The sequence below is a fragment of the Cornus florida genome, unplaced genomic scaffold, assembly GCF_030987335.1.
Source record: "Cornus florida cultivar Cherokee Brave unplaced genomic scaffold, ASM3098733v1 CherokeeBrave_3.0.0_Hap2_Chr06, whole genome shotgun sequence".
NCBI lineage: Eukaryota > Viridiplantae > Streptophyta > Magnoliopsida > Cornales > Cornaceae > Cornus > Cornus florida.
In genome coordinates, this window is record NW_026775576.1 from 59,541,657 (window position 1) to 59,555,806 (window position 14,150).

General features: G+C 33.5%; 1 long non-coding RNA gene across 1 annotated transcript; it reads left to right on the plus strand.

The window, feature by feature from the left end:
• Positions 1-4,406: 4,406 nt before the first annotated feature.
• On the plus strand, positions 4,407-7,382 carry LOC132314879 (uncharacterized). Its single transcript, XR_009483535.1, has 3 exons — positions 4,407-4,680; positions 5,451-5,542; positions 7,157-7,382. It is a non-coding gene; the product is annotated as an uncharacterized LOC132314879 (long non-coding RNA).
• Positions 7,383-14,150: the final 6,768 nt, after the last annotated feature.

The window sequence follows — 14,150 nt, forward strand, 5'->3', positions numbered from 1 at the left end:
TATGTTTTCACATTTTGATTGTGTGTGGTATTTGATTATGTGCATTTAATATATGTGTATATATTTGTTGTACACCACTTGTTGATTTTGGAAAGCGGGAAGGACATAATTTATGTGATGGCTATAGCTCGGCACTAGTACGGGGACAAGTGTCTTCCTTAGTCACAAAATGCGCACTAGGTAGTTCCTTGAGGGTCGTAATTACCCAAAACAACTGTAATACCCCTAATTTTACAAAGAATAGTCCTGAAATTTCATTAATTATTTAATTGCAATTTTTAAATGATTAATTGTTTAATTGTTTTGATGGTTATTACTTTATGTACTTGTTTTAATTATTGATTTAGTTGTCGTTAATTTATTTAATTGCGTTACTGTTTTAATTATTGATTTAATTGTATTAATTATTTAATTGTTATTTAATTATTTTGTGGTACTTCGTTGTTTTAATTATTGCTTCAATGTTATGTTTTAATTATCTTTAATCAGTTTTATTGTGACTGTAGGATTGGTTGTATATAGGTTACACAGTTTATAGCCGACATTGAATTTAACTTAGTTTTCTCTATGGGCCGAGTAAATTCAATTAGGGTTTAAGGGAGCCTAGGATTAGTGTGGCCTATAAATACCCATCTAAGGGGTCTGTCTAGGGTTTTAGAATACCATTACGACACAGTAAGGTTGTGAGATGTTTTAGAGACGGCTGGGAGGAAACAGTGAGAAAAATTAAGGTTTCGCCAGAGAATTTAGACGGGGAAAGGCTAAAGGCAAGTTCTAACCTCATCTCTTTCCCTTTTACTCGTGTTCTTTGCATGCCTAAGTAGTTCCAGGAAAACATTAAACGGAATTAATTGATTGAATTAATTAACTATGCATGTTTAGAACTCATTATATCAGTATGTATTGAAACTTGTTGTAAACTGCTTATTTTATGTTCAACTGTGCAACTGCTCTTTTAAAGTACTATTAATCAATGTATGAAGGGGGTAGATGAGTTTTCTCTGGGTAGGTTTGAGCACAAACAAAGGTGTTAGAAGCTGTAATAGAGAAGGACGGATGTAGTGCAAACAAACGGAGACGAAACAAGCAGAGAGGAGAAGGGGAAGTGGAGGCGGCTCCAAAATACCATGGCGCCGGCTCAAGCATAGGTGGCGGCGGCTCCACCTTGTGGGAGCTTACTCTTCTCGTGTGTTTTCCAATTTTTGAGTTTTCTGCTGGTTCTGGGCTACTGCAGATGGATTTGTAAAGTTTTGGATTCGTTTATGAGTTGTTCTAGGGTGGTTCAATCTAGTCTAAACTTATATTAATGTCTCAGAAACTATGGTAGTACAGAACACATCATTGGGAGCAAGTATAGGACATAGTAGGAGACCTTTCAGAAAATTGACCTTTCAGAAAGTATAGGACATAGTAGGAGACCTTTCAGAAAGTTGAGGGGTACTTACTTTGTGAATTTATATTTTATTTTTGGCATTTGATGTTTCAATGTTGCTTAATTACTTATATATTGTGGTTTATGATGTGGATGTTCTAATGTAGCTTAGGATGATCCCTTAGTCTCACCTTGGATATAGACGTTAGGTGGCATAAACCACATGGATTGATTTATATCAATTTATAAAGACTTGCAAAACTTTAGGTTATACGCATGTTCATTTCCTACGAGCAACTTGTTTACTCACCCTCGTTGTTTGGGATATTTTTCAGGTAAAAAACCATACTTTAGGGATGCACAACATCCTTGAAGCTTGTTTGTGGCTTAATGAATTGGTGTATTTCCATTCATGCACTTATTAGCATGATTTTACTTTATTTTGAGTTTATTATGTCAAAACTTGTAGCTTCTATTTGGGATATGTAATAAATACCTAAATGCATCCTTTAAGATCTATTTGACATGCATGTATGAATTGGAAAGGTGAAAAATTAGAAAATGCGAAGCTTTAGCATGTCCATTTCAGTTTGGTTGGTAGGAATTACGTTTTATCATTTTCCGTAGTGGTCTTTTATTATATATAACGTGTGGCCAAGGGCTAAACAATTCTATAGATGCATCTATGATAATTGACTTCACAAAGTGCTTAAAAAGGGTATTTTTCATTATTTTTGGGGCTTAGACATATCATATTTTGCATATGGTGTATTTTGAGGCCATGGCCATTGGGACTCATTTTATTATGTATATTACACTTGCTAGAATGTTCACATTGCATAAAATATCATGGTTATATGTTATGGTTGATGGTAGGCTTCTAATTTTTCATTTTAAGGCATTTTTGAGGTTTAATAGGTCGAATTTTGCATTGGGCATATTTGGGGGTCATAAACCATTCTCACACGTTTTAAAACACTTATTACGCTTGCGTGCACAATCGTTTTAGTCCACAACTTCGTATTTAGTCATTTGAACACTTGAAACAAAGTTGCATTTTGACATTTTTCTTCAAAACTGATCTCAGGGGTATTTTGGATATTTCAGGTCAAAAATAAAATTTTCTTTTGATATGGTCAGTTCAGAAAAATTATTTTAAAGGGGGTTTGTTTTTCGTGTTTTTCCAAAAAATGTCGTTTTGAGGTCCAAAAATCACACTGTTCTCAGCATTTTTCTAAAAGTGCCCAGGAGTCAGCAGTAGTGCCCGCGCGCACAGTATAGAAATTATAAATGCTACTATATATCATATTAATATATATAGTATATAATAGTTATCGAATGTTATAACAAAGATCATGGAATGTTGCAAGCTAGTCGCACTTCTTTACATTCCAATGTGAAAGGTCAAAAAGTCCCTGAACAAATGGTTACGTGTGTTAGTTTTCATATTAAAAACAAATAATTGATAAAATAGTAATAATTAATGTTATAACTAAGGCATTATAAGCCAATATATGTCCAACGAGCCACACCTGGCACCGCCCATTATAATACATATTTTTTAACACACACACACACACACACACACAGAGATATATATATATATATATGAAATTTTTTAGATAATGCCCCCTTAAATTTATCTTCTAATTTTCTCCTTCTTTTTCTTTTACTCTTTAAATTCCTACCAAAAAAAAAAAAAAAAAGAAGTTATATTTCCCTTTTAAAATTAAACTTTTATTTTTTTTCCTTGTTTTAATTGGTGGCTTGAACCGAAGTATTCTCAAGTTTCAAAGCATAACGGGAATGATCAAGTGATATATAATTTAAATAAATTTAGAAGTGAGAAACACAATGGCATGTTAAGATAATGTGGAATATGTGTAATAATTTGTCAACTCATAATTACTTTTGGAAAAAAAGAAAAGAAAAGAAAAAGTCCATCATTTAAAAGTGTGTGAAAGTAATTCATATAATTTTTGCGACATAAGGTTAAATTGGGATAGTTTGTCCAATAAAAATTATTAACTTCGTAAAATTCAAAACGAAATTGAGAACTTTTACTACCATTGTTTTGAAACTTTTTATGCATTTTCACTGTCAAGGCTACTATAACCTACGGGTAAAAGTAATGGTAAGAGCATGGACTCAGTAGCTCGGTTGATATGATTTTTCCTTTTTAAAAGAGAAGTTGAGAGTTTGAATCTCACTAGAAATATGTTGTGGGTGTGTGCATTTGTTTAAATGTAATGAGCCGGTCATTTTCATTTCTTTCCCTTTCTTCAAATTTTGCGGATAAATTTTTTTCATTGTCTTTTCCTTTTCGGGTTCGATTTCTCACCTCTTAGTGTCGTCTCGAGTGCACGGAAATGATTTCCGAGACTCTTTCCTTTGGATTGACAACTTTCTTTGAAGACCGAGTCATTTCCACATTTTTTGTTTTTTTGACACTATTCATTTTTTCGTCTTTTCCCTTTTTTGTCCTTTAGTCGTTTTTTATTTTTACTTGCTTAACCTCAATTTTTGTGCTCGGATTTGATTCCGGCTTGGCATACGTCCATGATATTTAAATTCCATGACATCTACATTTTTACTTTGGTAGAAATGCATATTAAATGCTTACTTTCTTTGTAAAAGCCATGAAAACAAAACTTTTTGTAATTATCCATAACTTGAGGGGTTTTTGGGTAATTAAGTAAAGTAATTATTTTTTGTCTTAGGGACCATTTTGTAAATTAAATTGGAAGATATTTTCAAAAAGGACATTTTTGCAATTTCTGAAAAATGTGACAAGTGTCACATTCCTATAGTGCTACTTGTTGATTTTGTGGTGGAACCACTTGGAGGCTTAATCTCATGACACATGGAGGGTGGAGATTCACCCACTTGTTGTCCTAGGATTGGTACACTTGTTGGCATAGATGGTTGACAAGTGTAGGGTTAATATTTAATCTTTGAAGCTTACTTGGATTCATGACAAGTGTAGGACTCACCTTTAGTCTTGCATTAGTGTGTGTGTGTGAGGTAGTGCAAGAGCACCTAGTGAGTGGAGAAGCCCACCAATTTAGCTTAAGGTTTACACATTTTAATTCATTCATCACTTTCCTCTCAAGAATCCTAAGGAAGCCACCATTGGAGAAAAGCTTGACTAGTAGCTTTGACTTCATTTTTGGTGCCCTTTCACTCACCTTAGAACTTTGAACTTGGAATACTTTAGGCTCCTCCCACTCTCCTCTTCAAAACCCTTAAAAGATCTAGCCTAACACCTAGTTTTGCTTTGGTATCTAGAGATTCAAAACTCTAGTGAGGTATTGATCTATTATTTTGAAGTATTTTTATGTCATTATTGAATGTTTTACATGCATGGAAGAGAAGGATTTGTATTTTGCCCTTAAACTATTTTAACTTGAAATTAATCTTGTCAAATTAAATATAGAATATAAAAATATACTCAATTAGCTTTCATTTAGTTTTGGTTTCATGTAATTTCGATTTAAAATGAATTATTTATGAATTTTTGAAGTTGCAAGCTAGTTGCTGGAAATTTGAAGTTTTTCTTTTTCAGTCTGGAAATGAATTTTTATATGAAGCTTTGGTGATTCAATTGCCTTGAACTTTTTACTGGAACTTTCCCCATGGGTTTTACATTAGTCAGAATTTTTTCACGATTTTACAGCATTTCTAAATTTTTTTAAAAATCCGAAACTATCTACTGTCCACGTTTTTATGCAGCTGGAAAACATATTTTTAGATGACTTATTTCACTAACCTTTTGACATTGGATCATGGCTTAAATTTCCAGTTTTACACTCTCATATGTTTACTTCCAAAATAAATTAGGTTTGCCCAATTTGGATGTCAAATGAATTTTTCATGAATTTTCAAAGTTGGAAGCTACAGGCTGAAAATGTGTTTTCTGGGCAGAATTTGTTTCAAAGTTGTGGGTCAAAACTGTTTCAATTGGGAAAATATTTTATTAAACTAAATTAATATTATCAAATTACAGTGTTTAAGCTTTCATTGGGCTTTGGATTCATTCAATTTGGATTAGAATTGAATTTTTTATGAATTTTACAAGTTGAAGGTAGCAAGCTGAAAAATCTGTTTTGCGGACCGAAAATTTAGGGCGATTTCATTTCGGTGGTAATTGGGATTTTCATTCCAATTGAGGTAGGGAATGTTTTAGGATTATTTGTGTGTTGTATTGTGTGTTTGCTATGATTATACAACATATATGTATGCCTTGTATCAAATCTAGAAAGTTAGTAATTTTTATTTCTTTGTATAAAATTTAAAATTTATGATAATGTATAACTTTGATTTGAATTGTAACATGCTAGGAAATTATGCTTAGATATGTTAGTTAACATATATTAAATTTGGATCATTTGATTAAGAATTACAACTTTTATTTGATATTTATCTTTAGTAAAAGTTTAATTCACATGGTTGTATCAAGCATTAAATCAAGTTGTAATGTGGTATTTAAATAGGCCTTGGCATGTTCTCTAACATAGATTAAATTGAGGGCATTTGGAATTGTTTAAAAATCTAGAGGAAATTAATTAATTAGCTTGATTAATTTTGTTTCAAGTGTTTTAATCACTTAACTTGTCATTTGATGTTATATTTATGATGACCATGACATGTCTTTCAATATATATTAAATTGAGGTTATTTCGATTAATTTGGAATTTAGAGAATTTAACTATTTATGTTTAATTAAATTCTACTTTATTACTCCATGGATTTAATTGCATTTTAAAAGTTGTTTCTATATTTAAATCATGGATTTGGATTTGATGTATGTTCACTTGATTACTTTTGAGCATTGGATAACATAGTTGTTACTTTTATATTCATGAGAATATATTTTTCCTTATTGAATATATTGTTGCTATGTGTAAAGAATTGCATACTTTGTATTTGACATCTTACATGCCATAGTACTTGTGAATTTTGAGCATGTATTGTATAAGTTTCCAAAATTTGGATTGTGCTTGGTAAATAGTTGATATCTTGTATATACATGTTGATATATATACGTTATTACACAATTTGTTGATTTTGGAAACTTGGGAATGTCGTTGTTTGGCTACGGTTAGGACTTGGTTCTAGTACGGGGGATTGTCCCTCTATACAGTCTAGTGCGCACATAGGGAGGTTACCCATGGGCTAGTAACCCTAAAGTAACTATGTTGTCGGTCTGATCCGGCGTGACGTCCGAGTATCTACTTTGTTTGATTTCATATTTCATTTCAAGTTGATAACTAGATGATATCGTAACTTGTTGTTCCTTATTTGATTTTCTATTTTGAGCTTAAGATGTAGCTTTGTGAAAGCATGCTTCATGCGTTGTATTGGAAGTTCCATTGTTAGTTAAATTGCATCGATATCATAATTTGTGTTTTGATGTTCAAATGTAGTTTAGGAATGACCTTATAGATTCATTTTGAACATAGACGTTAGGTGGCATGACCTACACTTGTTGTTTTCGTATTTTGGATTTCAAATTGAAGACTTTGAGAATCTATATCTTGTTGCCTTGTATAACATGTTTCCATATTGTTTGAATTGCATGAACAATGTGATTATGATAGAAATGATCTAGATAGCTTAGGATGCTCCCTGGATCTCATCTTGACATAGACGTTAGGTGGCATGAGCCCCTTTAACATGTTTCACCATAAGGTGATAAAATTGTAAAATGCTAGGTCGATGCATGCTCATCTCCTACGAGTAGCTTTATGTTACTCACCCCTATGATACTGGGGTATATTTCAGGTACAGGACTCAGGATTTGAAGATTCCATTGCTCATTAGATGGCTTACAGTTTCTATGTTTTTATTTAATGCAAGTGTTAGCATAAGATGCCTCTTTGTAGCCCTATTTGTTTAAACTTGTATTCGTTGATTCGTATATGTAAAGTGTACGTAAGTGCACTCTTTTCAATGTATTTAATATGTATGAGATGAGGCTGGAGGCTAATGACATGTATCTCGTTTTCTATGCACTTTTGTTTTCAAAGTTTATTATGAAAATATTGAAAAATGTTAAGTCATTGCTTCATAACTTTCGCATCGAGTGTTGGAATTTCATATCTTTTCTGCCCGGACTCAGAATCAGATGATTCTTGAGTCTAATTTTGTTCATTTTTCGTTGTCCTTCCAATGGTGTGCACGGTGGCACCCTTTTCAGTGAGAAATGACCATTTTGCCCTTAGTTCATCTCTTTTCGGGTTAGGCATTCTTGCTTCATTTGCTTGGCTCATTTGAGTTCCGTGGCTTCACGGAGAGTCATTTTGGGGCCTTAGGGATGATGTACATCTCTTGAGGTCATTTGGCTTCTTTCGCTTCCGCATTTCGGGTTCGTTATCGGATCAACTTCCGGTTCATCACTAACGCACCGGGTTGAGAAATCTGGGTCGTTACATTTAATTTGAGAAGAAAAAAAAAATTTAATGGTCAAGGTATATGTAAAAAAGAGTGATGAGGTTATAAATTTAGTTATACCATTAGCAGTCAAATTAGTAATTTAACTTCTGCTTTTAGTTTCGTATTTATTTTTTCTTAATAACAAATTTTTTTCCCTGTTTGATAATAAATTCACATAACCATTTATCCCTATGAAATTTGAATTTTCTTCTTACACTTTTGAAGATTGAAAAAATACCATTAAGCTATAGTCAACAATATATATGTGTGTCCGTGCGTGTGTGTGTATGGTTATTTTAGTTAGCGTGGATAAATTTCTTGTTTACCGGTAAACAAGATATCATCACCGATATACGAGAGATTATTTATGTGTGTGTGTGTGTGTGTGTGTGTGTGTGTGTGTATGTGTGTGTATTTGAAGTGTTGATTTTTTGCGGTAAGGTTAGTTAAAATGAATCTTCGATTGTGATATATTTAATCTCATGGCATTAGTTACATAGTGTACAAGTGATATTAAAATAAATAAGGCGGTGTATAACCGACCAAGATATTTATAATATAAAATAAATGAATGTAACTGAAATCAAACTTATATTAGTGAATGTAATTACAACAGAAAATGACTGAAAATAACTTACAAATTACTGATAGTTGTCTGACAAATACAGCATACTGGTGTGGTATTACACTCAGAAAAGATAAATAAGACTGAACTGAAGATTACAATTTGAAACTGAGAAAATGTAATGAAGCCTGAAATCTCTCGAATGAAGCCTGAATTACAAAGGGATTGGCCTCTGTTTTTATAACCAGGCTTTGCCACTGTTCGGAGATTCTTTAGCGTAATTTCTGGCTTTGGAAAAGTAACTTTTTGACTTTTGAGACATTTGTTAACTGTTCATGAATGGTAAGTTACTGTTCATGTCTCTTTGTGCCGACGGTTACTGTAGATGAATAGTACTTTGTCGGGATACTGTAGAAATAGTAATTCTGCCAACAATTATTGTTGAAATAGTGACTTTGACTTTTTACTGTAGCAATTTTGACTTTTTCCCAATCTCAATTGAAAGGATCCAGGTATGGATTCTGACTATCCTGGAATAATGAATCATCATATAAATTAACTGGGTGACTTGGTTCAGTAGCAGAGGAAGCATTATCTACTTCTTCTTCATCTTTAGACAGCTCTTGGATGCGGTCAGTGAGTGATGCCGCCATCTTCTTGAGCTCTTCTATTTCTGACTTGGGAGCATGTTTCCGTGACTTGGTGGAAACAGTAAAACCAGTAGGGGAAGGTTGTTTCTGTTAAATGACTTGTTTTGCAGGAAAAGTGACTTGTTTTTGTGAAGTATTTTGGATCGAGGATTGTTTGGGATAATCATCTTCGACATACCCAATAATCCTGTCAATTTTGAAAATATCCCACCATTTAACATAGTGGCGACGGATGACTATGTTGTCTTGGATATCATATTGCCATTTAAATATCCATGAGACTTTGTATTTACAGCAAAACAATAAGAGGACTGGAAATTGAGAACCACGTTTGTTAACTTTGTGAACTATGTGAAAGTATTTGACTTGATCTGCAAGGGAGAGGGGAAAAATTTCTGGAATGGCACCATGAAGAGACCACCATCTCAGGAACCACGTAGGGATTTGACTTTTGAAATGACTATCAAAATTAATAAACCATGAATGAGTAAAGGACTCATTTTGGTATAACAAAACAGATGACCAGGCTGTCATATAATCATAGTAAGTAAATTGAATATTATGATTGGGTAGTGGTTGGGGTAAGCAAGGATGACTGCCCCATTCTTCCATGGAAATAGTCCTTCGGATGTACAGGAAATGGTAAATAACTTTGGAAGAATCATGTTTATCATAAGTTGTCTTAACTGTGATGGATTCAGTATGGTATGGGATATATCTATAAAACCTAAGAGTTTTAGAGGGATGACTTGGGGCATAGTGAAGTTTACCTGGGAAATAAGATCGGGCCAATTCTAGTGGGTCTTTTATGTGACTAAGATTTTGCGCAATGAAAAATAAGGGAGTAGATTGTTTTTCAACATATGGGCTTGATGGTTTTTTCGAAGTGGTTTATTGTATTTGTGACTGGGTTTGAATTTTGGGTTGGACTTGGAAGGGGTCTGGTGCTGGAGTAACCAAAGCTGACTTGAAGGTAGATGGGGAGGCAAGTAGTTGGAACCGATTGGTGACTGCTAATGCAGAAGATTGTGATTGGGTTCTGGTAACTGGTAACTGGGGCTTTGCCGGAGCAAATATCAAATGGTTTGACTAGTTGGGGCCTCAGGGGAGGCTGCTGATCTGCCATCAGATTTCTGCAAGAATTCTCTGGTAAGGAAATCTGGAATAGAATTGTCACTTCCTTTAATATATTCCATATCAAAATCAAATACTTAAAATAGCTTGCCACCGGGCAAAAATTTGTTTAGAAGCAATATTTTCAACATCTTTTTCTAAAACATATTTGGCACTTTGACAATCAACTCTGACTAAAAACTTTTGATTTAGAATATCATCTTGAAACTTGCTAATATACAAAACAATAGATAAAATTTCTTTTTTAATAGTACTATAATTACTCTGTGCTTTTGTCCAAACACCAGAATGGAATCGAACTAATTGTTCAGGTGCATTTGAACTGACTCGTTGTTTGAGGATGCCACCATAACTAATGTCAGAGGCATCAGTTTCAATGATTTTAAAAGAATTAGTATAGGGAATGCCAAGACAAGGCAATGTCTTGACATACTGTTTGATAGATTTGACTATGCTAGTATGAACAGAAGTCTATGGAGGAGGATTACTTTGAAGGCGCTCAAATAGTGGTTTACATTGCTTGCGAAGATCTTTGTAAAAATCAGCAATGTAGTTGAGGGATCCTAAGAACCTCTAAAGTTGTGACTTATCAAGGATTTCATCTGGAAATTTATCAGCAAACTAGATTGAGCGATCAATAGGACGAATTTTGTCCTTGGTGAATATGATAACCAAGAAAACGGATTTTTGTTTGAAATAACTTGAATTTAGAAGTAGAGACTACAAGACCATTTTTCTGGATGACAGCAAGAAATGTTTTTAAATGTTTCCAATGCTCATCAAGTAACTTCAAAAATAGGAGGATATCATCAATATAGACAATAGAGAAATGACTGTAAGGATTGAAGATGTCATTCATGATATTCTGGAATTCACTGGGGGCATTTTTCAATCCAAAGGGCATGACTTTCCGCTCATAATGACCAAAAGGGGTGGTGAAGGCAGTTTGATACCTATCCCTTTTTCTTAATCGGATTTGACGAAATCCTGATTTCATATCAAATTTGGAAAAGATGACTGCTTGACTAAGGCGGCTAATAAGGTCTTTCTTATTAGGGATAGGGTATCTAATCCATTCTAAAACCTTATTGAGTGGTTTGTAGTTTATGACTAAACAAGGAACTCCTCTTTCTATTTCAAAGTTTTTCTGAACATAGAAAGCTGGGCAGGACCAAGGTGACTCACTTTTTCTAGTAATCTTTTTATGTAGAAGATCAGCAATTTCTTTTTTACAAAATTCCATGACTTCTGGACTCATCTAAATTGGTCTTGCTTTAGTAGGAATGTGTCTTCTCCTAAAACCTTTAATGTAAGGTAACTTGACTGAATGTCTTTCTCTATGTCAGAAGGCAGTTGGTAAATCAGAACAAACCTGATTTTTTATCTGTTGTTCGAAATCTTGAATTTTTTGTTAGAGCACTGGATCAGCTAACTGATCATTAATACGTTTATAACTGATTTCTTCTTTTAAGAAATTCAATTGTTGAGTCTTGCTCTGTAATAAATTTATTGATCTAGTTACTGAAGAATCAATGACTGATTTTAATTTTTTTCGAGAGGGAGGACTTAGGAACTTAAATTGAACTTCTTGTCTGAATGGGCGAGTGACTAAGCCTTCATTATCAGTTGTGAAGGGAAAAAGGAGGTTGATAAATGGAACTCCTAAAATTAACTTATCAGTCATATTTTTTATCAAGACAAAGGATGTCTTAAAACATACGTTGTTTTAGCAAATATAAGCTTTAGATAACTTGTATTTTATGTCCATTTTTCTTCCATTAGCTGAGCTTAGTCTTTCAGAGGTTTTCTAACAATATTTAGTGGGTATGAGACCTTCCTGAATGCAATTAAGATCAGCTCCTGTATCGATCAAAGCAACGACTTCAAGTTTGAAATCTTTGTTGATGATAAGGGTAACTTTAGCATACCATTTCTGAAAAAAGATGTGATTTAAAGTTTGGAGTTTATTAGAAGATTCTGAATTTTCAGAATGTTCAAAGGCTTCTTCATCAGATGATTCTTTTCCTTTGAAAGAAAAGGCAGGATTTGTATTTAATTCCTGAATATTATTTTTCATGACTTGGTTTTCTAACTTAAGGTTTTTAATTTCAGTTTTTATTATGTTAATCTCTGTTTGAAGATCTTGAATAGTGACTTCTTTAGGCTTATTATTAAATCTTTCTAAAGTTTTATATAAACTAAAATTAGATTTACTAACGGTTGGGGGTTCAGGTTCTGAGTTACCTAATAAGACCTTAAGTTTTTTAAGATACAAGGTTTTTAACTCAGGGTTATCTACTTTACTGATTAGATCAATGAGTAGATGTTCTTGTTCAACACTTTTTGTGAGAACATTAAGTGACTTAGCAGGATTACAGCAACTATCTTTACATCCTAATGTAATATTAGGAGAGCTAGGGGAAGTATCAGATGACTGAGAGGAAGAACTAACTTCAAGGTCACTATTACTATCATCAGTATCCCTTAACTGGAATTTTTGATAAATAGAGTCTTTAATTTCATCAGAAATTTGTAACTGATTGATTTTCTTTTTTACATAACAATCTTTTGCAAAGTGACCTAATCGACCACATTTGTAACATTTAACTTTGCTAACATCTGTGGTATTTGTGTTATCCTTTTTTCTAAAAGTCTTTTTACTAAATTTCTTCTTAGGTTTAGATTTTTGAGAATAATATTCATTTTTGGGGAATACTGGTTTTTTATTTTTGTAATGTGGACAATAACCTTTGTAACTTTTTCTATGTGGCTTGGGGTTTTGTCTGGAGGGAGCTGTGGGTGGAAGACCAAATTGTTCACAAAAGGTTCCCATTTCATATTTAGCTCTTTTTCTATCATCTTGTAACTGGTTACTAATTTTCATGTCAATACACATCCTTAATCCTTCCTTTTGGATTAGGCTGATGATATTGCCATAAGTGAGGTTATCATAATCAATGTTACCTGTGGCTTTACTTAGAGTATCTCTAATCTTGTGGGCAAAGAGATTGAGTAAACCATTAATGAATTTTTCTTTCCAGAATGGTTTATTACTATCATCTCTAAGCATGACCCGTGAAAGGAATACATCTTTGTACCACCTAAAATCACTCATGGTTGGACAAGTGAGATTGGTAAGTTGGTCATGTATTCTGGAGGTGATGTTACTTGGAGTACCTATGAAATGGTCAACTATTGTATACACTAATGTGTTAACTCCATCAGGGATACCACGGCCTAAGGCTTCATCAAAGATAGGCAGGCCATTATCATCTTGTTGAACAGCATTTCTTATTTGGGTTCGAGAATCTTTAGTGAGATGTTTTTCCCACCAGGATTTTAACATTCTTGAGAATCCCGAAGTAAGTAGATCAACAATTTCTGGTTGACTTAGGTTATGGGTAGTGACATAATTATTGGCTACCATAGATATATAACTAAGTTTATTAAGAATCTCTTGTTCAGATAAGCCATCTATATTCCATTCATAGAGTTTATCTGAAGAAACAGATAATTGGTTTTGAATATTCTTTTCCTCAAATTGGAGGTCTGGAGGTGTTGGTCTGGGATACCAATTTTTGGTGAGGCTAGTGGGATTGATTCTTTTGTTAGTGATACAATTGAGTTCCAGATTGGAGAAAGGATTTTCAATTTTTTGAATGTCAGAGGGGTAATTAGAACTATCTGAAGAGGAACTATCAGAACTGTCAGTATTATTAATGACAGTGAGGATTTTTTCATCTTTTTCTTCTTTGACTTTAGATTTACCTTTTTCAAGAGATTTGAGAATAGCTTCGATTTGGTGAATAACGGAAGGATCTGGCAAGGCTGAAGGAAGTCCTTTTCCTGTTTGTGGGCATGAAAATGATGGGTATCTCCATGGGAGGAGTAATAGGGGGCTTGACTGAAAGTTTTGGAGATTGAGCCAGTGAGAGCTCAATTTTGTCTAGCTGGGTACCAAGAGTATATAAGTACTGATTGGTAAAATTATTTT